Genomic DNA, 26411 nt, shown 5'->3' with positions numbered 1-26411 from the left:
AGAGATACAAGACATTTCTTGGGCTTGCCTCCTTAACCGCAGTTTCTCACAATGAGGCACACTGAAACTGTTAGTGATTAGGGAAGGTGGGTTACTAGAAAGACGAATTTTCTTTTTTTATTTTCATATGTTGGCCAATGGTTTCTGGTATTCGTTGAGTGTTTAGGGAATTTTGGTTGTTTGAAATTTTAAATACAAAATGTGATTTCCTCTGCTTACCATAAGTTCATAAAAGCATTGCCATAGTTAGAATTTTTCCTGAAAAAGTTCACAAATTTTAGTAAGTGGCATTTAATAAGAAATACATGCTAACACGTAGACTCACTCTTGATTGCCAGGACACCTTTTATTTATAGGTGTGCATTAGTGCCTATTGGTGATAAGAGAATATATTAACATCCCTTTTCCTACTCTTACCCTTGCTGCTGTAATTAGTTTGAAAGAGCTAAATAAATATAACAAGTAACACATACTTCAAGCGTGGCCCAAAATTCTATATAAGCCCAGAGTAAGGGGAAATTTTGTCTGCCCGAGGTAATCATTGAGCAGTTAGCAGATGAATGGAGTCTTGAAAGACATAATGGGTAAAAATTGGAGCAGAGCAATCCAAGTGGAAAGAATGACAAGCCAAATCCATGAATGTAGCAGAGTATGATGTGTTTTTAGAGAATGATGTATAGCATTTTATATTATTTTGGGTATATAAAGGAGAATAAAGGGACTGAGACCCCACTTAAAACAAAACAAAAGCCAGGGGTGCCTGGCTGCCTCAGTCACTATAGCATGGAACTCTTGATTTCAGGGTTGTGAGTTCAAGCCCTGCTTTGAGTGTAGAGATTACTTAAAAAAAAAATAAATGAAAATATTGAAAAACAAAACCAAACCATTATAGCAGATGGCATGAAACAGAGTTCACCTGCTATATTTTCTTGTTTAAAATCTATCCAGATTCAGCTTGGTATGAACATAAAACACTAAAATGACATTTCATAGTAGTTCTGATAGGTAAAAAAAGTCCAAACTCCTTCAGCCTCAGTGCTTGGAAACATGGTGACCTACATGCTTTCTTAAGACCTGCTCCATAGCACTAGGCTGGGAATAGGGGTGTTAGGCAAAACGCACCACTGAGCGTCCTCCCTGTTAGGTTCTCTCTGCCAAAGAAAAGGAAGTGACCAGTTCAGGCCTTCATCTGTTTGACTTAGAAGGGAAAATTCCTTTACAGAAAAGCAGAGCATTTCTGATGGGCCTGTACAGATTTCTTATCCCTTGCCTCATTTGGTAATTGCTTACAACTCCCATTTGCTCTGCCTGTGGGGGTCAAGTCATAGATATTTGGTTACAGACATAAAAATAATACATTTATACCACTTTAATTTGGGGATTTCTGAAAAGGGATGCCAGAGAGCAAAAACTTTGGAGCAAAGACTCTGGATATCAATATTATTCCATACTTATTATCCATCACTGCCAAATTCATCTTTCTTATACAGTAATCTTTTTGCACATGGGACTCTCCACAGCCCAGGCTGTGATTGCCATGACAGCATATAACTTCCTGAAATTATAACTTCTTCTGCTGTGATAGGACGCTAAAATTATAAAGGCTTTTTGATAATGAAGAAGAAAGACAAAAGAAAACATTAGATAACATGATCTAGGGAATGAAATGTTTTTGAAAGTAAATCTGATTTGATGATGCAAAAAATGCCTATCCATTTACTTTCACGGGGAATGTGCAATTTTTCTGAATAGTTGGGTCAAATCCCAAAATATCATCTGACTTTATACCACGAAAATGAAAACCATCTATTGTATTCAAACCATGTGTTCAGGCTAAAAGGTAACGTTAACTGGATTTCCTGAATCCAGCCTAGAAACTTTGATACCCTTCTGCGCCGTGTAAAGACTTAGAAGCCTCTGCCTATGGAGGATCAGACTGCCTTTTATCAGTCTGGGTTGCCCCTTATCCAGTTCTGTTCCTGTTAAGTTCTGTTGCAACCCCTCTGGTAAAGGGACCGAAGTTAGATATTCTTTTCTTTCTGAAATTTTTACAGTGATGTGGCTCAATCTGTCCCCGAGCGTTTCAAGAATAAATAGATATTAGGGGCCAAGAAAAGAATAAGAACAGAATTGTGAAGTTGACCCAGCTATTAGAGAGTATTTTTCCCTATTAGCTGTAGGAAGAGCACCTACTTAAATCCTGCGGTTTTGGAGGCCGTGCTTTGGAGGCCGCAGGCATCCTAAAATACGATTCAGGTAATACGAAAAAGATGCATGCTAAAACTCGTAAAGCTCCACGCCGGCGGGTTTTCGTCTCTCCTGTCACCAAGCTAAAATGACCGCCACTCTCTTCGCGGTGCACAAGATGTAAACATTAATTGATGGCTGTTCTTCCTGAATTGCATTCAGTCCATTGGGGAAAACCCGGGTATAATCAGTGTAGAAATAGAATGGATTAGAATGTAATGTCGCAGATGGGCAGTGACACTTTACTCCAGGCTTTCAGGGTACCCGACTTGGATTACAGTAATGCTCTGCCTACCGGTTCCCTCCAGGTGTCCCGCTGGAATATTATATTCCCACTGGAATTTCCCTGGAATGCAGCCCCTGAGATTTTAAGTACGCAGTCTGCCCCACGTACACGTCTGCGTGGAGATTCTGGTTCTGGCCGCCAGATAGGTCCGGGGTTGGTTATAAGCGGTCCTAGGGATGTGTTTTTGAAACACTGTGTGAATCCCAATGAGTTTCAGGTTCCCACTTGTCCAAGCCCAATTCTGTTGAGCTGTAAAAATGTGGGGCTTTCATTTTTTCACAACTATTATAAATCACTCTGCCCTGTAGCTTTTTCAAGCGGTTGTGGAATATATATTTTTCCTGGACAGATTCAGAATATCAGACCTGTCCCCGGATTCAGGTCAAGACTAAAGTGGCTTGCTTAATTTGCTTTCTGTCCACAATACTTTAGTCTTGCCGTGTGTCTGGGCAGCTTTGCCGGGATTTTTCAAAACTTTAAGATCTTAGTATCCTAATAGTTAGGACTCCTGGCTGAAGTAGACATAGTTGATACAGTCTTGTTAAACAGCACCCTCATTTATATGCGTGCTCTGCTGTGCATGGTAAATCACAGCCAGGACTCTCATGGGTTTCTCGCTGGCCAGAGAGAAAAACAAACACTCCGTGTTTTCCTTATACTATTAGTTCTATTGTATAGGATATTTTTGTAAAAATATAATTTTTTACAGGTATTATTATTTTTTTAAATGTTTATTTATTTTGAGAAAGACAACGCGTGTATAGGGGTGGGGCAGAGAGAGAGGGAGACACAGAATCAAAAGCAGGCTCCAGGCTCTGAGCTGTCGGCACAGAGCCCGACGTGGGGCTCAGACCCATAAACCGTGAGATCATGATCTGAGCGGAAGTCAGACGCCTAACCGACTGAGCCACCCAGGCGCCCCCTCACTGGTACTATATTTACTATAAATCCCCACATCATCATATTTGTGTCAGTCTCATTTGAAAATAAATCATTAAAGTGTATTTCCACTTTTTTTCCCAATATCTGGAAATGAAAATAGCACCAAAGCCCCTTATTTCTGAATACACTTGCCTGATTTTGTTTCTTTATCTACCGGCATTTTCCTGTTTCTTCTAAGCCTGTTTCTTCTGCCATCTAGACACATGTTTGTCATGTGTATTTTAGGGTAATTATTCTCCTGTTTTACCTTCTTGTCATATTTGGCATGTGATGGCAGTGTTATGCAAACTCAGTATCAGTGACACCTGCTTTAAGGAAAGATCTTTCTTAGTAGTGACTAACTTACCTCAGGTTTCTCCTTCTTGATCAGGGATATTCTTTAACTGTTTAATTATAGGCAGCATGGGACAAGAGATAGCAATGAGACTTGAAATTGAAAAACGTGGTGGTCACAGGTCACTCTGCTTTTTGACCTTTTCTCATCTGTCAAAGACATAGTTTTAGTGCACGCCTCACGTGGCTTTTGTAAGGATTAAAAGAAATATGAAAACACTTCAGAAGTTATAAGACTCTTTGCAAATATTAAGATAATGCTCTGGTGGAGGAAAGCTTTTTTTTTTTTTTTTTTTGACCAGAAACAATGTGTTTGGCAAGTGATGTCAGGATTTAATTTCAAAGCACAAAATTTCTTGTGTTAACAGCTGACCTCCCCTCCACCCCAAACCTTTTGTTCTTGTTTTGTTTTATTTCGTTTGCTCTCTATTCTCATCTTCTTTCTGGGTTTATTACTAGTATAAAACAGTGCATACGTGTGACCTCTACCTTGTGTCTTAGTAAAAATCAGGTAATAAACAAAGTCCTTGAAGATGTGCAAAAATACGGCAGTAAATAATGGAAAGTGAAAATACGCTCTATTGAAGTCCTTTTGAAATACTTGACTCTGTAAGTTCATGATAATAAACACAGTCACCGTGTTTCTGAATACCCACAGAATATTCCAGTAATTATGTTGGGATTAATATACAACCCATTTGTATATTTTTCCTACAGTTTTGGAAAAGTAAGTGTCAGATGATTCTTTTGGGGATGCCTCGAGAGGCATTTGTGAACTTTTCAAGCTTCTCTTAGGAAGAGGACTGTGGAGTGCAGTGGGGAGACGCAGTCTCATTCCTGTCCTGGTTCCTGCAGCCTCTTTTCTGTTTTGTGAGATTGCCCTCTTTTTCTGAGAAAGAAAGAAAGCGTACCTGCAGCTTTTCTTCAGGAATCACAAACGAGCTCCTTTAATTCCGTGGGCCAGATCCTTTTGCAGTCCAAAGAAAGTAGTTAACCCAGCGATCCAGAGGCGAACAAAAGAGCATCTGTTCCCTTGGACCCTTTAAAGCTCTCAGGCTTCTTGGCTTCTTGCTGCATTGTATTTTCTCCATGAACTTTTCACTGTTGAATTTGTTCTTTCTTTTATATTCTATCATAGCCAAACATATAGTTGATAGTTTTTAAAAAGGAACATTCATGGGGGTGCCTGGGCGGCTCAGTTGGTTAAGTGTCCCACTCCTGATCTCAGCTCAGGTCATGATCTCATGGTTCGTGAGTTTGAGCCCCGAATCGGGCTCTGCACTGACAGTGTGGAGCCTGCTTGGGATTCTCTCTCTCTCCCTGTCTCTGTGCCCCTCCCCTGCTCAAGCGCTCACGTGGACTCCCTCTCTCTCTCTCTCAAGAATAAATATATAAATTAAGAAAGGAATATTCATAAATGGGGAGACTTGTTTCAGAGATGAGCCACTGATTCATGCATGTCTGCATAATGCTAACTCTACCTGACAGTGATTTTGTGCATTAAGTGTAAAACCGTTAACTATAAAATTCTTCTAACCTGCTGACTCCCTTCCCTGGGCTAATGGAAACTGAAAAGAATGCAGATAGTGAAAAAGAATGCCCCAGAAAATCCATACTTCTTCCTCCCTTCATCCCTCCCTTTCTTCCTTCCTTCCCTCCTTCCCTCTTTCCCCTTTCTCTTTCTTTCTTTCTCTTCTTCTTCAGCCTTCTGAGTTTTGAGTTTGTGTTCAGCCTACGGTGGTTCATGCCTTACTTTTTTTGTATTCCGAGGGATCTAAGGAGAGCAGTAGTAACTGCATCGTAACGAATGCATGAAAATAATGGACAGTTGTCATTTGGTGAGCAACTCGTCTCTATTAGCTTTAAAGTGTCTATTTTTACTTCTATTGATTTCTACTAAGTTGAATTTAATTAACATTTTTAAATGTGAATTTTTTTTTCTTGTCATATACTTTTTTTTTTTTTTTTTTTTTTATTACAAGATCCAAAAAACTGAGTATGAAAGCTTAGGAGATTTCTGGACCTCTTCTTCAAAACAATCTCATGAGGTGTCATCCAGAACCAATTTATTTAGCTTTAAAAAAAATACAGAAGATGACTTACAGCATGAATGCTAACAGCGTAGTGAAGTCTCTCAGTACCCCGGTGAGCTTCCATTGTTCCCAGATTACTTCCTTGCTCATAAATTACTTTGCCATTGCCCAGCTAATAACCTTCTGTTCCAACTGGCACAAAATGGAAGTAAAGAGAAGCAGCTGGAAAATGCATCTAGAGATTGAATTAGCCATAATCTGGATGTGTAACCAATTATCCTCAAACCTAGACTCTTGAAACAAACATTTATTCTTGCACGATTCTGGGGGGTCAGGCATCTGGGTGTGGGTTGCCAGTGTGTCCCTGACCAAGGGTTGTCACAGGCTGCAGTTCATGGTAAGTCCAGATTGGGGGTGGGGGGTGGGGAGCACTGGCTTCTAGGCCTACCCACAGGACTACTGACAGGTCTCAGGTCCTCACAGGCTGTTGGATGGAGATAGTTCTGTGCTTTCCATAGATCACTTTATAACATGGCAACATGGATTAACACTTCACTTACTGAGAGAAGAGAAAACACAGAATAGGCTTTACTAGTGGCTGTCAGTCCCCATGGCCAGCAGGTGTCTGTGTCCAGGCAACATAGGGCCATTCCCCTCTGTGCACCCGCCCCCCCCCCCCCCACCACAATGGAAGGACCTCCTCACAGAGGATACACACAGTAGTCAGGTTGGTCAGGCACCTTATGATACACACACTTAAGCAGAGCAAAAGAGCATTTACTCAGCCTGAAACAAGAAATGAATGCTATTCCCACAGGAAGTAATAAGCCCTGTATATGCGATGTGGGCTCCTGATCTCTCGGTAGGAAGTGTCCCAGGCCTGTTCTTACGAGTCTCGTTGTGGTGGAAAGACCATGTGCGGGGGCTGCCTTTCCCAGGGTTTCTGTTTGTATGTGGTTTGTTGTTCCCACTCTGATTTGTGGGTTTTCCAGATAGAATTCAGTTAAGACTATGGCTTTTGGAAGAGTTCTCAGAGAATCTCAAACATGATAGCTTCTTTGTCCTCAAGGCCCCAGAAGTACGATTCACAGAATATTTTTACTCTTATGAGAAACCATGTTATGTTTTAAATCACTCACATAAAACTAAACTATGAGGATGGCTCACAAAATAATGTAAGGGGAAAAAAATGCATCTTAAATTCAGTATGGGTCAGCAAGCTATGTCATTCAAGATAAAAAGAGGGAAGTGATGTCCTAAGACAAAGGGTGCTCTCATCTGATTTGGCCTTGAAGTATCAGATATATTTTTTGCCCAGATCAGTTCCATCAAACACACATAATTGAGGTTTCCTTGCCAATTAACTTAAGTTGTGTGGACTTAGAAAATTCTCTTTGAACCACATACTTCATGCGAACTATTTTTGAAGTATATTTGGAAGAGAAAGTAATTTTTTTTCTCGATGGTTGTTTTTCAATTAGAATTCCTGTGCTGATACTGTGGCTGACCTCTTTTAAAACCTCAATTTAAATGAAGAGTAAAGAATTCCACATTCTCTTTCAAGGTCCATTCTGACTGCCATATTCTTCTGTTCTGTGTTTCAGAGAGGTACACAGTTGTTCTGAATTGTAATTACAGTGGCCATGAACTCTTGTTCTCGCAGAATGTAAATACTGGGGCACAATGTCCCAGCATCATTGTAACAACAACAACAACAACAACGAAATTATGATACTGCAATCCTTTTGATGAACGGAGAAAGCAGAGACACTTAATCCTAAGAGATTTATTGGTTAAATTATTTTTTAATGATTATTTTGTTTTTATTTTTCATTTTTAAAATTTCTCTAAGTTTTTTTTAATGTTTATTCATTCTTGAAATTTCTAATGGAAGTATCCTTGACAAATAATATATCACTTTCAGCTGGACGACTTAGTGATTCAACAATAGTATACTTTATGAAATGCTTACTGTGAAAAGTATAGTTAACACGTCACCACCTAAAGTTATTACAATTTATTGACTGTATTATCAGTGCTGTACTTTTTAAAAAAAATCTGTTTATTTTGAAAGAGAGAGAGAGAGCGCGCGCAAGCCAGCAGGGAAGGGAGAGAGAGAGAGAGAGGGGGAGAGAGAGAGAGAGAGAGAGAGAGAGAGAGAGAGAGAGAGAGAAAGAGAATCCCAGGCAGGCTTTGCACTCAATGCAGAGCCCAGGACAGAGCTGGAAGTCATGAACTGTGAGATGATGACTTGAGCTGAAATCAAGAGTCAGATGTTTAACCCACTGAGCCACCCAGGTGCCCTCTCCCGGGCCATATTTTCAACCCCGTGACTCGGTTAAGTTAGTTTTTTTAGCCTATACGGTAAGTGAAGTTTTGCTGGAAAGGATAATTATTTCTCATCTCTGATTACACTGTGTGTGTCCTATCAGCTCCTGCTCCCGAGTCTTCCCTTTTATTTGCGAACCCTTCTTTTCAAATTATCCTGTCTTCAGGGCCCTTGGCGGGCTCAGTCAGTTGAGTGTTTGTTGACTTTGGCTCAGGTCATGATCTCACCATCCATGAGGTGGAGCGCAGAGAGCGCAGAGCCTGCTTGGGATTCTCTGTCTCCCTCTTTCTGCCCCTCCCCTGCTCTCACGCGCGCGCGCTCTCTCTCTCTCTCTCTCTCTCAAAAAAAAAATTTTTTTTTAAATAAAATAAAATAATCCTCTTTTCAAATGCATCTTCAGCCTTTCCCTCCCCACTAACATCTTTTCCTTTGTCTTTACACATGCACACATCTCACCTGTTTAGAAACAGAGAAGAAAATGGAGATTTTCCTTGGGCCGTGCTGTGTCCTCAGGGAACTGGCCTGTGATGCACTTTTGAAACAAAACATTTCGACTGAGAACATTTTTTACACCCTCAGTATTTCAGTGTCTGCTCTACCCTGTGTGCTTTAAAAAATTTTTTTTTAACGTTTATTTATTTTTGAGACAGAGAGAGACAGAGCATGAACAGGGGAGGGGCAGAGAGAGAGGGAGACACAGAATCAGAAACAGGCTCCAGGCTCTGAGCTGTCAGCACAGAGCCTGACGCGGGGCTCAAACTCACGGACCGTGAGATCATGGCCTGAGCCGAAGTCGGACGCTTAACCGACCGAGCCACCCAGGCACCCCTACCCTGTGTGCTTTAACCCTCAGTAATCTGCCTTCTACCTTAACTCCCTAACAGCCGGTCCAAATCTCACGGGTCACCACCTGCACATTAACACAAGTGACAGTACCTTTTCATTCTCCTTGATAAGCTGGCGATATTTAACGCTTGTGCCCCCCATCCCTTTCGCAGAAATCAACCACCCTGGGTTTGCTTGTTTTTGTTTTTGTTTTTTTGAACCAGCTTTGACAGACATCTATCTTTCCCTCTTTTATCAGTTACTATTAATTTTCCCCCTCTGTTATTCCACAAATTGCACCCTGGGCCATCTCTCCTGTGTCTGTAGCCTTCTTTGGGCCTTACACCCACTCTCCTAACTTTAATCACTTATCCTTCTACTGTTTTATTTTATTTTTTTTTTATTTTTTATTATTATTATTTTTTTAATCCCTAGGTCTAATCTCTCTCCTGGATTCTACAACTTACACTTTTGATTTGGAGCAATTTCGACGTTAAAGACTTCTGACTTACATTGGCTGTGTAGTCAGGTAAACTATCAAAGCGGAGAGATGGTGAGAATAAAAACCTCAGTGCTATCCCAAAGCTGTTTGCTTGTTACCTACACCTGAGTGCTAAACCCATTGGGTAATTTAGAAGCAGAAATCAGCCTAAGAGACGCATGACGTTCAGGGAAGCCTGGAACCTAGAGTTCAGAGGGTCGCATTCGTGCCTGACACCTCATCAAAGCGGCTGTCTGGGAAGCTGCTGCCTCCACCACCAGCAAGAGACCTGCCTGTCGAGTCCAGTATGTACCACTCCAGATTCCAGCTCAAAAGCACTGGGTTCTTCCCTAAGCTGTGTCAGGTAAATGAGTAATCTGCATCTCCCCAGATCACTGTGGGGAGATCATGGAGAGAGAGAGACAGAGGGAGGGGGAGGGAGAGAGGGAGAGAGAGAGCGGGAGGGAGGGAGGGAGGGAGGGAGAGAGAATTTCAAGCAGGCTCCATGCTGTCAGCGTAGAGCCTGATGCGGGGCTCGAACTCACGAACCATGCGATCATGGCTTGAGGTGAAAGCAAGAGTCAGATCCTTAACTGACTGAGCTACCCAGGTGCACTCAGAAATTAAATAAAAAAACTACTCAAAATCTTGAGTGAGTTATTTGGCCACTTTGAATGACACTGTAGGTTGCAGCCAGTCTGGAAGAAGCAGGTCGTTGTCGGTGTTTTACCTCCAGCAGTGCAGGAAGAGGTGCTAGAATGGATTGGTGCTGCGTGAGTGAGTTCATATAATAGCCGTGCTCTTGGTCCAGTCAATAACCATACACTCCCCGCTTCCCATTCCTAAACTGGTGCAAAAACAGTAAGAGCTCTTCCCTGACCCAGTGCAATTCTTTATCACGTTAATAACAGAATATGCTCTCTCCAGAAGGGAGATCCAAAGTCACAGTAGTCCCTACGTCCATTTCTGAGTGATGTCCCTTCCTCCCTGCCATCCTGTAAGCTGCGGGATAGATTATAAAGTCAACCACTGTTTACCAAATTGAAGATCTTACTGAAAGCAGTAGGGAAAAGAGAGAAAGGATCCAGGAGGAATATTATACACTTAACAGCAATTAAGAGACTATTGGTAGCTTCTAGAGTTCCATTTTACTCCCAAGTTTCATGAGGACAAAAGAAGTATTCATAACTTCCTCTCCTCACCGCCTCCATTTACCAGGGTTCTCCAGCGAAATAGAATCAGTAGGATCAGGTTCTGTCATTCTGTCTATGTAACTATCTGTCTCTGTGGAGAGATTGTTACAAGGAATTTGCTGACATGATTATGGAGGCTGACAGGTCCCAAGATGTGCAGTCACCGAGCTGGAGACCCAGGAGAGAAGATCTGTAGTTCTAGTCTGAGCCCGAAGTTCTGCAAAACAAGAGAGCCAAGGAATGGTGTAAGCTCCACTCCTAAAGCCCACAACCTCAAGACCCCAGAAGAGCTTATACTGCAGTCTGAGTCGGAAATCTAGAAAATACTTCTGTCCCAGTTCAACAGCCAGGCATGAGGAGATTCCTCTCGTAACACAAAAGAGTCAGCCTTTTTGTTTCGGTCAGACTCAGTAGACTGGATAGACTGGAAGAGAACCACCCCCACAGTGGAGAGACCAATTTGCTTTACTCAGTCTACCCATTCCAATGATCATCTTGTCCCCAGACACCCTCACAGGCGCACACTCAGAATAATGTTTGACCCACTTTCTGGGCACCCTGTGGCCCAAGCAAGTTGACATGTAAAATTAACTATCACACTGCTCATTCTACACTCCCTTTTCCCTCAGCTAACAAGCGAATCAGGGTTATTCTCTGCGGGTGACTCCAATCTTCATGGTCATAACTCAATTGGGAGGCAAACCAGAGGATCCCTGGTTTTCCAGATGAATTTCTTCCTATCTTTACAATACAATAGCTATTCTATTTCCCCTTGAGCTGTGTTAATCACCCAGGTAAACTTTTCCCTCTGCTGGTCCAGTGACATGTGGATCCCAAAATGACCAGATCTTTCCTGCTACTGCAGTGTGACCATTTTTATTTTCTTGGCTGAGAGCATTCCTCCCTGGATACTGTTTTACAATACAAGCTAACCTGATATGAAGGAGAACCCCCCGCCCCAAATACAGTGGCTCAAACAAGATCGTATTCCCCTCTCACAGGAATCCAGAGTTGGCAGGTGGCTTAGAGCATAATAGTATCTCTGTTTAATGAGAGTATCCAGGGGCTCCATCAATCTCGTCCTGTCTGGTTGTTCTGTAATGACTTAGGGTCTTGTCTGCCTGGTCACAAGGGGCTCACCTTCATTACAACTGTGAAGTTGAGCCCATACAGATATGAGAGAAAAGGAAGTGAGGCTCAAGCATTTTCCTTTTTAAAGGATTTGGTCTGGAAATTGCACGCATCATTTTGCTCACCCTTCGTTTGCTAGAATGTGATCACATGACTATAAATAGAGATGTAGTGGAAAACTAGAACTTATATTTTCTAACTGGGCAGCATGTGCTAAACGGATATTTAAGGTGTTCTCTTGTTTACGTGCAGTGGGGATAATTGGGCTTGGGGAAATGATCAGTCTATTTTATAGTACTAAAGTACTATTTTAGTACTATTTAGTACTACTATTTTATAGTACTAAAACCTCTAAGTTTTAGGGATGGGAAGCAAACGTATTATGAGAGAGATGGTAGGTAGAATAGGGAGGGATGTCACTTTCACTCCTTGGCTTCCAGGTCTGTGTATTTTGGCTTTGGGAGATTAGCATCTTATGCTGCATGACAGTGTGAAGCATCTCTCACATTCTGAAGGACAGTTCCCCAAATGTACTGGAATTAGTGCCCACTGGGAGGATAAACCTTCCCCACTGTTCATCAGGGCTTCCCTGATGGCCCTGGAGTGCTCTCTCAGCCCACTTCTGCATGGTTCCAACATATTATGTGTACATAAGCCAATGTCAAATGTTTCCTTCCTCAACCAACTGGTAGAGAATGTGTCCTAAGATTCCGTGAGGGACAAGAGGCACGGTGATAAGAGTAGACAGAGATGGTGAGAATTGGAGTCGTTTGTTCATGCAACCTATTCCTACTTTTACCCAGGTAATAGCACTTTTCAAGAATGCTGATGCCTTACCTCACCAACGTATTTCCTGGTGTCTTCGTAAAGTGACCACCTTCTGGGCTCATAGAAGATGGAGTTAGGGGTTGGGTTGATGGGTTACTCATTAAAAACCTAACAGAGGTTCTTTAATCTCCCTATTCTTTGCATTCTTTTTACATTACTAAAAAAGAAAAAAAAAGTAGCCCCTTCACCTCATTCATCTTGGGCCATGAGTAAATCTAGGTTTCAACCAACCAATCAAGTAGCCAGTCAGAACTTGCAGCAGGTGTTTGAATTGGCTAAAAATAAAACAAATCAATCTCAAGATTATGTTTCTCTTTCCCTGGCTTAAAATTCTCAGAATTTTAAAGACTGTGAGTTTCCCATCCAGACTGTCTAGTTTTTTGTTTTTTTTTTAAGTTTACTTATTTATTTTGAGAGAGAGGGAGAGAGGGAAAGAGAAAGAACGAGTTGGGGAGGGGCTGAGGGAGCACACTGTCTAGTTTTGAATCCTGTTTTTATACCAACTATGTGACTTTGATGAATTGCCTAACTTCCATAAGTCTTAGTTTCATTATCTGTAAAACAGATATAATACGTACCCATGGATTACTTACGAGTACATTTAAAGAGGTGAGAATAGTGCATAGCACAAAATGCGTGTTGAGTAAGTGACAGTTCTTACTATTTTTATTGAATATAGGTCGAAATCTCTTGTTTGCTGATAAAAATCCTTCCTCCTTTTGCTCTGGCCTTAACTTCCACTGTTTCACACCAGCCACGTGTTTCATTTTTGCTAAGCTGGACTGCATCATGTTTCCTGACAAGGCTCTCAGTTTTATGTTTGACATCTTTTTCTGACATGTCCTTTCATGGGACACTGCTTATTGGAATCACACATTTTGTGATGTTCATTTTAAGTGCTGCTGCCATTGTGAAATCTTTCTTGCTATTTTCCTTGTCTGCATGCAATCTTTTCTCTCAAAAAACTTCATTGCAGGTCGTGTTTTCTTGTTGGTGTTTGTTTGTTTGTTTCAGGACATCTTATTAATCACTTAACTGATTCGAGAATTAGATTCATCTCAAGCAAGTACCTACCATGTTTAAGAAGACATTTTCGCTCTTAAGAAAGGAGCTTACAAAATTGTAAGAGAAGCCGCCATATAAATAATAATTTGAATATCTCGACTCTATGTCATTAGAGTAGTGGTTAGCTTTATCTAAGAGTTCAGAAGATAGGTTATTTAACTCCAGATTGGGATGAAGTCTTTTCTGGAGGAGGTGATGCCAGAAGTAAGTTGGATAAAATGTTGTGAAGTTAACCAGGTGGTGGACAGCAGGAGGGAATAACATACACCTTGTTTATGTTTGGTTCACTTGGAAATGGGGTGAGGAAGAGAATGGAAAGGCCGACGCTGGAAAAGTAGGATCTGAGAGGACTATGTAGGAGAGAGTAAGGAGCTTGGACAGATTCTTAAGTGCTATTGAAGGCTTTTCAGCAGGTTTCTAATTTAAATTTTTTTTTTTAACGTTTATTTATTTTTGAGACAGAGAGAGACAGAGCATGAACGGGGGAGGGGCAGAGAGAGAGGGAGACACAGAATCCAAAACAGGCTCCAGGCTCTGAGCCATCAGCCCAGAGCCTGACGCGGGGCTCGAACTCACGGACCATGAGATTGTGACCTGAGCTGAAGTCGGACGCTTAACCGACTGAGCCACCCAGGCGCCCCAGGTTTCTAATTTAGATAGTTCATCTTAGTAGTAGGGAGGTGGGGATTTGGGCCAAAAAGACCAATCAAAAGTCTGTTGCCACCATCAAGGTGACAGAAAGGGTAGGAATCGTAGGAACAGAGGGAAAAGAAGGGAAAAATTGAACATTATCCATGAGAAAAATTAGGAAGACCTCATGATCCATTAATCTGAGAAAGGAGGCAGAGCAAGGAAACAAGTATATCCTTTAGGTTTTAACAGGGATTAACAGGGAGGTTGGCAATGCTCAAGATGATTACCTAAATCCGAAACTAATCTAGTGCAGGAGACAGAAAAGCAGGCTCAGTGTGTTTACTGCGTGCACGTTGCCAAACATACAGCTGACCTGTGCCCTCCCACTAATACACAGAGACGTCACCATCTGAGGTGAAAACTTGAATACAAAAGACAAAGCAGAATATATGTTCATGTATGTCCCACAAAGTCTCTGTCTAGCAACCAGTTGTTCATACCATCTTTCTCTTGATAGAGAACACTGCTAAGGTAGAAAACATTCATAATCTTATAAAGAGAGAGATGGGGCACCTGGGGGGCTCAGTCGATTAAGACTCCGACTTCAGCTCAGGTCATGATCTCACGGTTCGTGGGTTGAAGCCCCACATCGGGCTCTGTGCTGACAGCTCGGAGCCTGGAGCCTGCTTTGGACTCTGTGTCTCCTCTCTGCCCCTCTCCTGCTCATTCTCTCTCTCTCTCTCTCTCTCTCTGTCTGTCTCTCTCTCTCTTTCAAAATAAACATAATTTAAAAAAATAGAGAGGAAAAGAAAAAGCAGAAGGAAGGAGAGTGGGACGGTAAGACGGATAGAAAAAGAAAATAAAACACCCATATGGACATTGAGTATTCTTGAATATAAAATTTGCTGAATAATTGGAACTGGGGAATATGGTAACGTGTAGAGCAAATACCTAATTAGATAATGAAAAATTAGTTTTCATTTAAAGTCAACCTGATCTCTACCCTCATTATTTTTCTTTTCTTTTTAAGAATTCATGTAAGTTATTCCAACTGTAGGTCTGTTTTTCCACATGTAGACATTAACAGCAGGGTGCAGTAATGGGAGATCTGTTGCACCAAGAACCCAAAAACCACCACTCGGTAGTGAACTTGGCCACACAAGTAACTGGGCTCTTGAGTCTAATCTCTTCATAAAAGTCAGAATGTTGCTTGTGTTCTCTAAAATCTGTATCTGTCCGATGCTTTGGTTTTTTCTTTTTTTTAATGTTTATTCATTTTTGAGAGACAGAGAGAGACAGAGAGTGAGTGGGGGAGGGGCAGACAGAGAGGGAGACAGAGTCCAAAGCAGGCTCCAGGCTCCGAGCTGTCAGCACAGAGCCCGGTGTGGGGCTTGAACTCACGAACTGTGAGATCGTGACCTGAGCCGAAGTTGGACTCTTAACTGATTGAGCCACCCAGGCGCTCCTAGACTTTCTTGATTGATATGTATATGTATATGTATATGTATATGTATATGTATATGTGTATATTTTTCTTTTTCAGTTACTCTCTTGTTGAAAACTTCTGACATTTATAATCTGCTTCATGTGCCCCAGAAATATTTGCCACCTTGTTCGAAAATGCTATGGAAAGAGAAGCAGTACACGGGAGCTGGGCTCAGACACGGTTGCCCATGAGGTTCTCAAACCAATCAATAATATCAAATGAGAGAAAGAGTGTAAATTAAGGCTCGGGACTGAATAACTTTAATTCCATCTCTGCTTATATTGAAGGAATTACAAGGATGAAGAATAGTTAAGACTGCATTAATAGTCTATTAGGGCATCTCATTAGTACGTTAAAGGGTTAAGACTTGATTAAAAAATAATGTGCTAGTCAACTCGAAGGGACAGAATGAAATTAAATGGAAATAGGTTACAAGATGGATATAATCAGAAAGCATTTTAAAGAGTAGACATTTTATAAATATAGGTTGAATAAATGTATGAAGGACGCTAACATCTTGCCTTCCTTCTTGGCTCTGTATTCATATGAAACCTTTTTATTGTTACTAATGTTCTTCGGGTGTGAATAGTTGTATCTGCCCTTAGCAGAATGGCAGCCTGCGTCTCGTCTCCTCAGTCTCTCATCCGTGATTCACATGTGAAGACTCACACGTGTAGGTGTGATTCCAGATGTATGAAGAGGCCAGGGTTGTTCCATGTTGGCCACCTGTTACTAACAAACTTGATTGGAGAGATTACTTCTCAGTTGATTTTATACTACAGGTCAATGTTGAGTAATGTTAGCCGCAAAACAAGTTTTTGAAAAGAAGAAATCCTTTCTTTCCAGGGGAAATTCATATTCACCGAGAAGAAAATAGTAGCTATACTATGATTTGCACAGCATGAAACACTTACGCTTAGGGAGGACACCTGGGTGGCTCAGTCAGTTGAGCGTCTGACTTCTGCTCAGGTCATGATCTTGTGGTTCATGAGTTCAGACTCTGCATCGGGCTCTGTGCTGACAGCTCAGAGCCTGGAGCCTGCTTCAGATTCTGTGTCTCCTCTCCCTCACCCTCCCTGACTCGTGCTTGCTCTCTCTCTCTCTCTCTCAAAAATAAATAATAAAAAAAAAACATTAAAAAAACACTTAAGAAATTCTTAGAAAATGGGTGGTGCCTATAACTGGCTTTCAGAATCCATTAAGTTGCACATTAACTGATGTGAAAATGCATAGAGAACTAATCCAAGGAAGAAGTAATGTGGGTGTTCTGTTTTGTGAGGATATGTGAGTTTTTTTTGTTTTTTGTTTTTTGTTTTTTGTAGTTTCACATACAGTCCCTATAGATATATGGGAGGAAATAGACTGTTCACAAAACTTAAATTCAGTATGAGGACTGATTAGATTTTTAAATTTATGTGCAGTTCCTAAATAACTTTCCTCTTTCCAGACCCCCGTGTCCTTGAAAAGTTAATTTTGTTTTATCTCTGGATACAAGAGGCTTCACATGACAATGGCAGTTAAAAGCATCCCAGGTAAAGATCCTTCAAAGAATAAGCAACTCATGATAGGGAAGGATAAAAGTCAACAGTTTATACCACTCAGCTGCTTTTAAGATTTTCATCAAATGTGTCCCCTGCAGTTGAAACTTACTAGAGAAGCTTTCCAGCAGAGTTAAAATCATAAAACAATGACAATGTTACCTTTGTTTCTCTGAGCTTTCAGACAGGAAAGACAGCGACCGAACTATGTATCAACTTACTTTCTTCCCCTTTTGGTGTTGAAAAAAAAAAAAAAATCTCATACCCTGAGGTACCAGGCAGTTTAAGCAAAAAGATACTTAGTTTTTGTTACCAACTAGAAAAATACAACTTTATTCTAAGAGTGTATTCCATGAATTCTGGTCTGAATATGCCCTGTCTTTACTCAAGGACTTTCAAAATCCTCAAATTACTTAAATCTTTCAAAAAAAGAAAAAAGAAAAGGAGTTCATTGCAATTTTAAAAATAAATATTAACTTGTGACTGAAAAGAATGTTTTACTAATAGCTTCTCATCAGATGCCTAGAATTTGATTCTTTCAAATCTGTATATATATTATGGCAGTCTCAATGGCAATAGCATTTGAACGTAAGCTTTGGCAAAAACTAAGGGAGCTGGGGCATCTGGCTGGCTAAATTGGTAGAGCATGTGATTCTTAGTCTTGGGGTTGTAGGTTCGAGCCCCATGTTGGGTATGGAGATTACTTTGAAAAAATCTTTAAAAAACGACTAAGGGAGCTGTTCTTTCTTACTTCTGGGATGTTGCCCCTTATGACCCGGTGTTGACGTTTGCTCTAGAGACTAAAGGCTCAGTCAAAGAAGGCTTCCCTCCATTCCTGCTTGGGTTTGATGTGCTCTGCCTTGGGAGCAAAGGTATGAGGGGAAGTACAGTTTTCAACTGAGAAGCTTTCATACAATCTACACTGTAGCTGCTTTACCAAAAAGATACAGATGCTATAGAAGACTTGCTTTATGTTATATTGTAAGCTAATAAAGGCTGAACTTAGTCCTTTCAGGTATTCATTGGGTAGAAGCTTTGCTGTTAAATTGCCTTTTTGAGATTCAGTTTTAAAAACTCCTTGATGTTGGCGCTAAAGAGACACTGACTTACCATTCCCCAAGATAAACGGTAGTCATCTGTGTCCATTTCATTCTGCATCAATTACATTCTGCCTACTTACATTTTTCGGGGTATGATATTTCTCTTAATATATAGGAATGCCATATTCTGAGTGACATTTAACATCTGTTACATTTCATTTCTTCACAGTTTCTGAATTTTTAGGCATTGTCGCCACATCAGTTTCTGTCTAAACAGTTTTGATTAGAATTAAATTTAAAATAAATTATGATGCCGTTTCATTATAGTCTTATTACTTGGAGAAATACGCCCAAGATAAGTATATTCTACTATGGCTGAATTAATTCTGAAGCTGCATTTTAACTGTGAGAGGATCCCTTCCCTAAGGGAAGGTAAAAAAAAAAAACCCTCAAGGCAACCTGGCTAGAGGGGCAGAGATGACAACGTCCCTCACGACCTTGCAACGTGAGACCACTTAATCAGACTGCACGTTTGTGTGTTACCATATATAGGAGACAAAGAAGTAAAACATATATAAACAACTATGCCATGGGGCGTTCAGGGCTCAGTTCTTTGGGTACGAACCCAACTGAGTGGTGCCAGCAGGAATCAAGTTGCTTCCTGGAAAGAAAAGCCTCCGTGTCGCAAGGCTCTGTGTGGGAATCCTGGTACCTAACAATTTCTTGAAGAATGAGCACTGGGTACATTGGACAGAGGTAGTACTAGATACACCCCCGCTTTTCACTTCAATATCTTCGCCTCTGCTGCTTCTGAGAAAGTTCACATTTGAGGAAGCTGACATAATTACTCCACAGAAAGGACAAAAGATTCAACAAGGAGCTGGTTGGACCCATCCACCCTTTTCATGGTCTTCTGTTGGAAATTAAAATACGCGCAGCCTTTTATAGTTACCATGGTGACGTAGGAAATTAAGGTAACGCTCAAACGCTGTTTATCTCCTAGAAGATGTTTACCAAGCGCCTCAGATCCTCCCCCCCCCCCCCCCCCCGCAGCAATGCCACTAGATTGGTCAACTACGATGATCGCTTTTGGCATTTCTTCCCCAATAAGGTTTTATAAACCCTCCTTACATAGGGTACCCACATTGAGGGGGTCTCCGAATAATCCCTTAGATTCCCCGTCCATCAAGAGTTGACTGGGAACAGGGCAGGGAGCTATAGTTCCCTCTCCTGAATATCCCTGTCAGCTCTACAGCCACCTGAAAACCAATAGAAAAGCGTGGACATTTTCAATCTCACGGAAAATGTGCATGGAGGCATCTTGGTAACACTGCCATTTTTTTTGATCTATAGCATAAACCACACAAAGACAGTACACCCGCTTCTAAAATGTAACTTCAAGAGAAAGGCTCTGGCCTCTTTTCCAGGCACTGTGATCTGGAAATTCTGCGGCTCTCATGCAGCTTCCACGTGGCTTCAGGGCCAGTGGACATAACCAAGGGGAGGCAGAGCCAGAACGTGTGCACTGCTTCTCAGAAACTTAGGTGAGACCCTGCAAGACTTCCAGATGTGGGGAGAGACTTTGAGGGAGGGTAGGATTGTGAATTCTGCAGAGGTGAGCAAGCAGAAAGCCAGCAGAATTGGAATTATCGCCGTTCATACCAGTGCTAATTAGGTAGAAACTGTAAGTGGTCCCTAATGCTGACATCCTGAGTTAACTGTCATGGCGCCTGGAATGAGAAGAAGCGTATACTGAAGGGCACGAGGTGTTAGAGCAAAGGTTCTCGAACTTGAACGTGCAGCGGTGTCTCCTGGAGGGCTTGTGAAAAGCAAAAATCATCAGGCCCCCGCCGGCAGAGTTTCCGAGTTAGGAAGTGTGTGGATGGGAATGTGTATTCCCAAAAGTTCCCAGGTGAGGCTGCTCCTTTCTGGTGGTCTGGGGTGAGCTTGTGAAGTCCTCTGTTACACCTGAGACACAGGAAGCTAGAGCAAGGAACTCAACCCCTCCTCCGCCCCCCTGTCCCCCTGCTTCCTGGAGGGGACCAGCAGGGAGGACTTTGTTCCTGCTGTTCTTCTCCAGCAAGAGCGGAGCCACAGACGCTTCTGTCGCGATTGTTATTTCTGTTAATTTCGAGGAGGTAAATGAATGAAGGAAGTTGGAAATTCGGCTTTTATGGGGTTGAACAGGGATGGAGAGTTTACGACAGCATCTCCAGTCTAAAGCGCCTGAATATGTTTAGCTTCTGCTACTGAAATCTTCCACATCGTGAGCTTCCTTTAGCTTTCATTTTTATTTTTTTTGTATTGGATTAAAAAAAATTTTTTTTCAGGGGATTTTTCAAGTTCTATTGGGTATGGACTCCCTTGGGTTAATTAGGGAGATGGTAATTTGATGGCCATCTCCAAACCATAAAGACAGCCAGGCAAAACCTCATGGAGACTGGAAGCAGATTCAAGAAGTACAAGGAGCTCGGTGGCAGGAATATTCCTGGAGTCCCCTTCTCCGTGTTGTGGAGGCTGCTGTTTAACTACATTCAGTGACTTCACATTGGTAGCTTTCACTTGTCCAGACTGGGAGTGTTTACACCATGGAAACTGACCCCTTCTCAAATGTTGCGAATCGGAGATCTCTTCCAGGCCCTGCCTGTTAACCAGTTACCAGTAAGTGGCTGCCTTTGTCCCCTGACAAAGTGTTTTCTGTTACTGTTTTCATCTTTATCTACTTAACAGCAGCTGCTTTTCTAAGATTATGGTTTCTTCGTCTTTTTTTTTTTAATTTTTTGATGTTTATTTCTGAGAGAGAGAAAAACAGAGTGCAAGTGGGGGAGGGGCAGAGAGAGAGGGGGACACAGAATCCCAAGCAGGCTCCAGGCTCTGAGCTGTCAGCACAGAGCCCGACGCGGGGCTCGAACCCACGAACCATGAGATCATGACCTGAGCTGAAGTCAGATTCCTTACCGACTGAGCCACCCAGGTGCCCCTCTAAGAATATGATTTCCTCTTTTGCACCGCTCCTTTCCTTCAACTTTAGCTCTTCTTGAAAATTATCATGTGATTTTTGTATATTCCAGAAAGAATTACAATCAGACTCTGTTATGTTTCTTTTTTTCCCCCTATAACTCATGGGACAATCTGTGGGTAGGGTCTGTGGAACAGGTGCCCACCTTTAAATCCTATGCCTCCAAACTGGTGTATTTTATTGGACAAAACACAGCTGAAGCCCAGATGGTTGGAGGGAGACCCTTACCAGGGGCAACTGTGGCGTGATAGAAACCGTAGTGATGCATTTAGCACCAATATGTTATTTCTTTCTCAGTTAAAAATTCTGTTGTATTAAGCTCATTGTTTTAGCCTCTAGGTTTTTGCTTTGTTTTGTTTTGCATTTCGACTCTTACTCAGTACGTTTTTTTAAATGGTCCTATTTCATATGATAGAATTTGCTGTGTGTTTTCTGCCTCCATTGAAAGACACTGATAAAAATGATGACCAGGATGGAGTTGGAGAAAAGACACCGTGCTGCAAATGTAACATTAGTGCTGAATAAAGAAATAAATTGATGTAAGACTTTTTTTTCCCTCCAAATAAATAAAGCCTGTCTGTTTTACCTTGAGGATGGCTGTCTACTTAGACTCAGTACTATAGAAATAATTTGTAATCTTGCAGAGTTCAAGATGTAATGGTACCTTTAAATTGCCTGACCAGAAACTCAACAATAGGTCTTTATTGCTAGGATCAAATTCCATCAGAGCTCCTACGACCCCAGTTCCTCCCTGTAGGTCTTCCTGTTTCCTTTAAACCATGCTGATAGATCTCAGCTAGGCCAGCCGCACTCAGTTCCCCAGGCCATGTGGTACAGAAGATAAATGATGGTCCATTTCCACACGATGGTCATTAAAATGTAATTACAATGTAACTGTACATGCAGATTGCCTACTCATTACTTATAATCCTTGGATAACACAGAAATATGGCATTGGGAGTACTTGAGAGACTGTACCTGTAAACCAGAGGTGAGATTTGGGCAATGTGGCTTATCAAAGTCATTTGCAAGCGTAACAGGTAAATATGTCAAGGCTGGCTGGGGACTAAGATGTCCATGGAGTTCCTTCCTGTTCATGGCTTTCCGTGTCTCAGCATGTCTCCCCTCTGGATGGCCTGGAAACCATTACTATAACCTGAGGGCATCTTCCAGGAGGGAAAGGGGTGATATGTTTACTGCACATCCCTGGCCCGATGGCATTCGGTTGTCTTTGCCAAAATCTCGATCCTTTGACCTGATTGCTTTAAAATGCAACTTATGGGGTGCCTGGGTGGCTCAGTTGGTTAAGCATCTGACTCTTGATATCAGCTCAGGTCATGATCTCACAGTTGGTGAGACTGAGCCCCCCATCAGGCCCTGCATTGACAGTGTGGAACCTACTTGGGGTTCTTTCTCTCCCTCTCTCTCTGTCCCTCCCCTGCTTGCACATGCTCTCTCTTTGTCAATAAAAAAATAAACATTTCAAAAGATGCAATTTATGTAAAATTTATGTGTGAGAATGCTGATTTTCAGCAAGCCCCAAAGTGAGTCTTCAGTAAGAATTAACTCGGGGCGCCTGGGTGGCTCAGTTGGTTGAGAGTCTGACTTCGGCTCAGGTCATGATCTCACACTCTGTGAGTTCGGGCCCCTCATCGGGCTCTGTGCTGACGGCTCAGAGCCTGGAGCCTGCTTCCGATTCTGTGTCTCCCTCTCTCTCTGCCCCTCCCCTGCTCATGCTCTGTCTCTTTCTCAAAAATAAATAAAAACATTAAAAAAAAAATTAACTCACCAGTGTGCACCTTACACCATAATTGCAGCACTTGGTCATAATCTATGTTTCTTCTGTATCTTTAGTTATTTCAACATCAATTTTAATAATTCTTCTCAGGCTCCTCCCAGTTGCTCAGTTTCCCAGGCTCTGTGGGCTTCTGTTTGTGTTTCATACTGTCAGAATGCAATGTCCACCCTTTGGACCTCAGTCTTTCAAGACACTGCTCAGGCTCTGAGGTGTCCAATTAAGCTCAGTCCTCTTCTGTCTCTCGGTTCCTTATCTACCCAACCTTCTACACTGCGCTGTAAATTCCCAACTCACCACTCCCTTCTCACAAAGACCTTCAACTTCTAAAACTTTCCTGCTCTGTCTAGGTGTGAATGCTCTTCTGGGCTCCCTTTTTATCCTAGGTGGAGTGCACATGTTTTGCTTTGCCCTTGAGGTGTCCAGACTCTTTTATCCTTCCCTATTCCCCCACCCCTTACACCCTTTTATTTACTTGAAACACTCCTGTGACTGCACTTCAAACACACTTGAGGCAGGCGTAGAGCATGCATTTTGCTCATTCTTGTCTTTTCTGTTCCGTCTGCCACGTGATACCCAGAGTCCTTCTGTAGACCGGGTCTTAGAATCTTCCCACTCTGGAAAGTCTTCTTCTGAACATTCATTCATCTGCTCTCAGCGAAATTGTAGCTCGTATCCTACAGTCCTCAATTACTTAATATTTTTTTCATTCAGAGTAAAATAAGCATTTTCAAGATGCATATCAGCATAATTCATAAGATAGCTAACTCTGTAAGAAAATGCACAATGAAGCAAACGTAGGAAGTGTGATTTCCTCACAGCCTTATACCGTAATCATTTGTTACCTAATTTGATTACCCTAATTTGGTGAGTATTTTTTTCTCCTCAGATCTTTGTACCTTTTAAAGTGTGGCATAATTGCAATGACATGGATGGAGCTAGAATGTACTATTACGCTAAGCGAAGTAAGTCCATCAGAGAAAGACAAATACCGTATGATTTCGCTCAAGGGTGGAATTTAAGAAGCAAAACAGGTGAACATATGGGAAGCGGGGGGCGGGTATGGGAAAGAAACCACAAGAGCCTCTTAATGATAGAGAACAAACTGAGGGTTGATGGAGGGAAGTGGGTGGAAGATGGGCTAGATGAATGATGGGCATTAAGGAGGGCACTTGTTGTGATGAGCCCTGGGTGTTTGTTTTACGGAAGTGATGAGTCACTGAATTCTACTCCTGAAACCAGTATGGCACTGTATGTTAACTGACTAAAATTTAAATTAAAAAAAGAAAAGAGGAAAAAAAAGAAGTAAAAAAAAATACACGAAGAGCGATGATTGGGTGTGCAAGCATTGTAAAATGGACCTTGTAAGCCAACATTAATTACATTTTTCTGTGCAACTTATTAGATGGTAGCAGGTCTGTTTTCTCGGTGGCATTTTAGAAACAATTAAATGTATTTAAAGTCCTTGATCCCTTAGCAATAAAGATGCAGGGAGGCAGCCCTGAAAAAAAAATTTGCAGCATAATACGCTTTGAATATATTTTTAAAACGATTTTTTAAATGTTTTAAAATGTATTTTTAGTGAGACAGAGCACAAGTAGGGGAGGGACAGAGAGAAATGGCATAGAGCCTGATGCAGAGCTTGATCTCACCGTAGGATCGTAAGATCACGACCTGAGCTGAAATCAAGAGTCAGACACTCACCAGACTGGGCCACCCAGGTGCCCCTGAATACATTTCTAATCCAAGCTGACATTCATGGAATGTGTGTGCAGAGAATCAGACTATTTCAGTAGACTGCACTGAAGTCAGTGGTGGCACAATTTCCTTTTGTATAGGATTTGGAGACACCTCTTGTGATTATTTATAATAACCATCCAGGTGCGCCTGGGTGGCTCAGTCGGTTAAGCATCCGACTTTGGCTCAGGTCATGATCTCATGGTCTGTGAGTTTGAGCCCTGTGTCAGGCTCTGTGCTGACGGCTCAGAGCCTGGAGCCTGCTTCGGATTCTGTGTCTCCCTCTCTCTCTGCCCCTCCCTTGCTCATGCTCTGCCTCTCTCTGTCTCAAAAATAAATAAAAACATTAAAAAAATTAAAAAAAAAATAACCATACAATATTTATAGCTTCACATGTAGCAACAGTACTGATAGTTTGTAAACCTGCTGGTCACATAGATAAAAGGAATGGAATAGTACTCTTTTATAAGTTGATAAAGTGATAATTACATTTTGGTATTAGTAGGCAGGGAGGCAGTAATGGTGGGCGTTTTGTGTCCAGATTGGGGTTGATACCTGTTTAGATTTCTTTGTTTGTTTTATTTTTGATGGATATCTCTAAAAAATTGGCAGTTAGTACTTTTTGAGTCATTTTGCTTTTAGCACATCTAAAAATTGACTTTCGGTCTTTGGAAAGTGGAAGAAAATATCAACCTAAAGTATGAAATACTTAAAATATGGTTTATATAATTTAGTGTCCCCAGTAATTAACATCTTTATTTTTAAAATGAGTTATTTAATAGTATGAAATATTTTAATAGGATATTTTCTTTAAAATAAAAGACATTTTTGGGGGTTCCTGGGTGGCTCAGTCATCTAAAAGTACAACTTCCGTTTAGATCATGATCTCATGGTTCACGAGTTTGAGCCCTGTGTCGGGCTCTGAGCTGACAGCTCAGAGCCTGGAGCCTGCTTCAGATTCTGTGTCTCCCTCTCTCTCTGCCCCTCCCTGCTCATGGGCTGTCTCTTTCTGTCTCCCAAAAATAAATGAACGTTAAAAAAAAAAAACATTTTCTTTTGAGAAGATATAAAATTCTGGAGTAATAGGTACAATGGGTCATTTCTTATTCAGTTAGCATCCTTCCTAGAATTATTTTCCACAATTTAAATCAAACTTATTTCTATCAAAATAACCAGCAAATTATTATCAGTCAGCAAAGAGGGGAACAGAGAGGAAGAGATTACTTGAGTTTTAAAGAATAAACACAAGAGGGAAAATTATATCATAAAGACACCATAATATAGATATCTGATTATTTTAATTTTTAAAAACTTTTACATAGGCTCCATGCCCAACATGGGGCTTGAACTCCTGACCCTGAGATGGAGTCCCATGCTCTACTGACTGAGCCAGCCAGGCACCCTGATATCTGACGGTTTTAAATAATGAAGCCGTATTTCACCAGCCAAGGCCAATAAGAACAAAGAGAC

Source organism: Panthera onca, chromosome B1, assembly GCF_046562875.1.
Source record: "Panthera onca isolate mPanOnc1 chromosome B1, mPanOnc1 haplotype 2, whole genome shotgun sequence".
NCBI lineage: Eukaryota > Metazoa > Chordata > Mammalia > Carnivora > Felidae > Panthera > Panthera onca.
The sequence above is the reverse complement of the archived record's forward strand: the minus strand, read 5'-3'. Positions refer to the sequence as shown.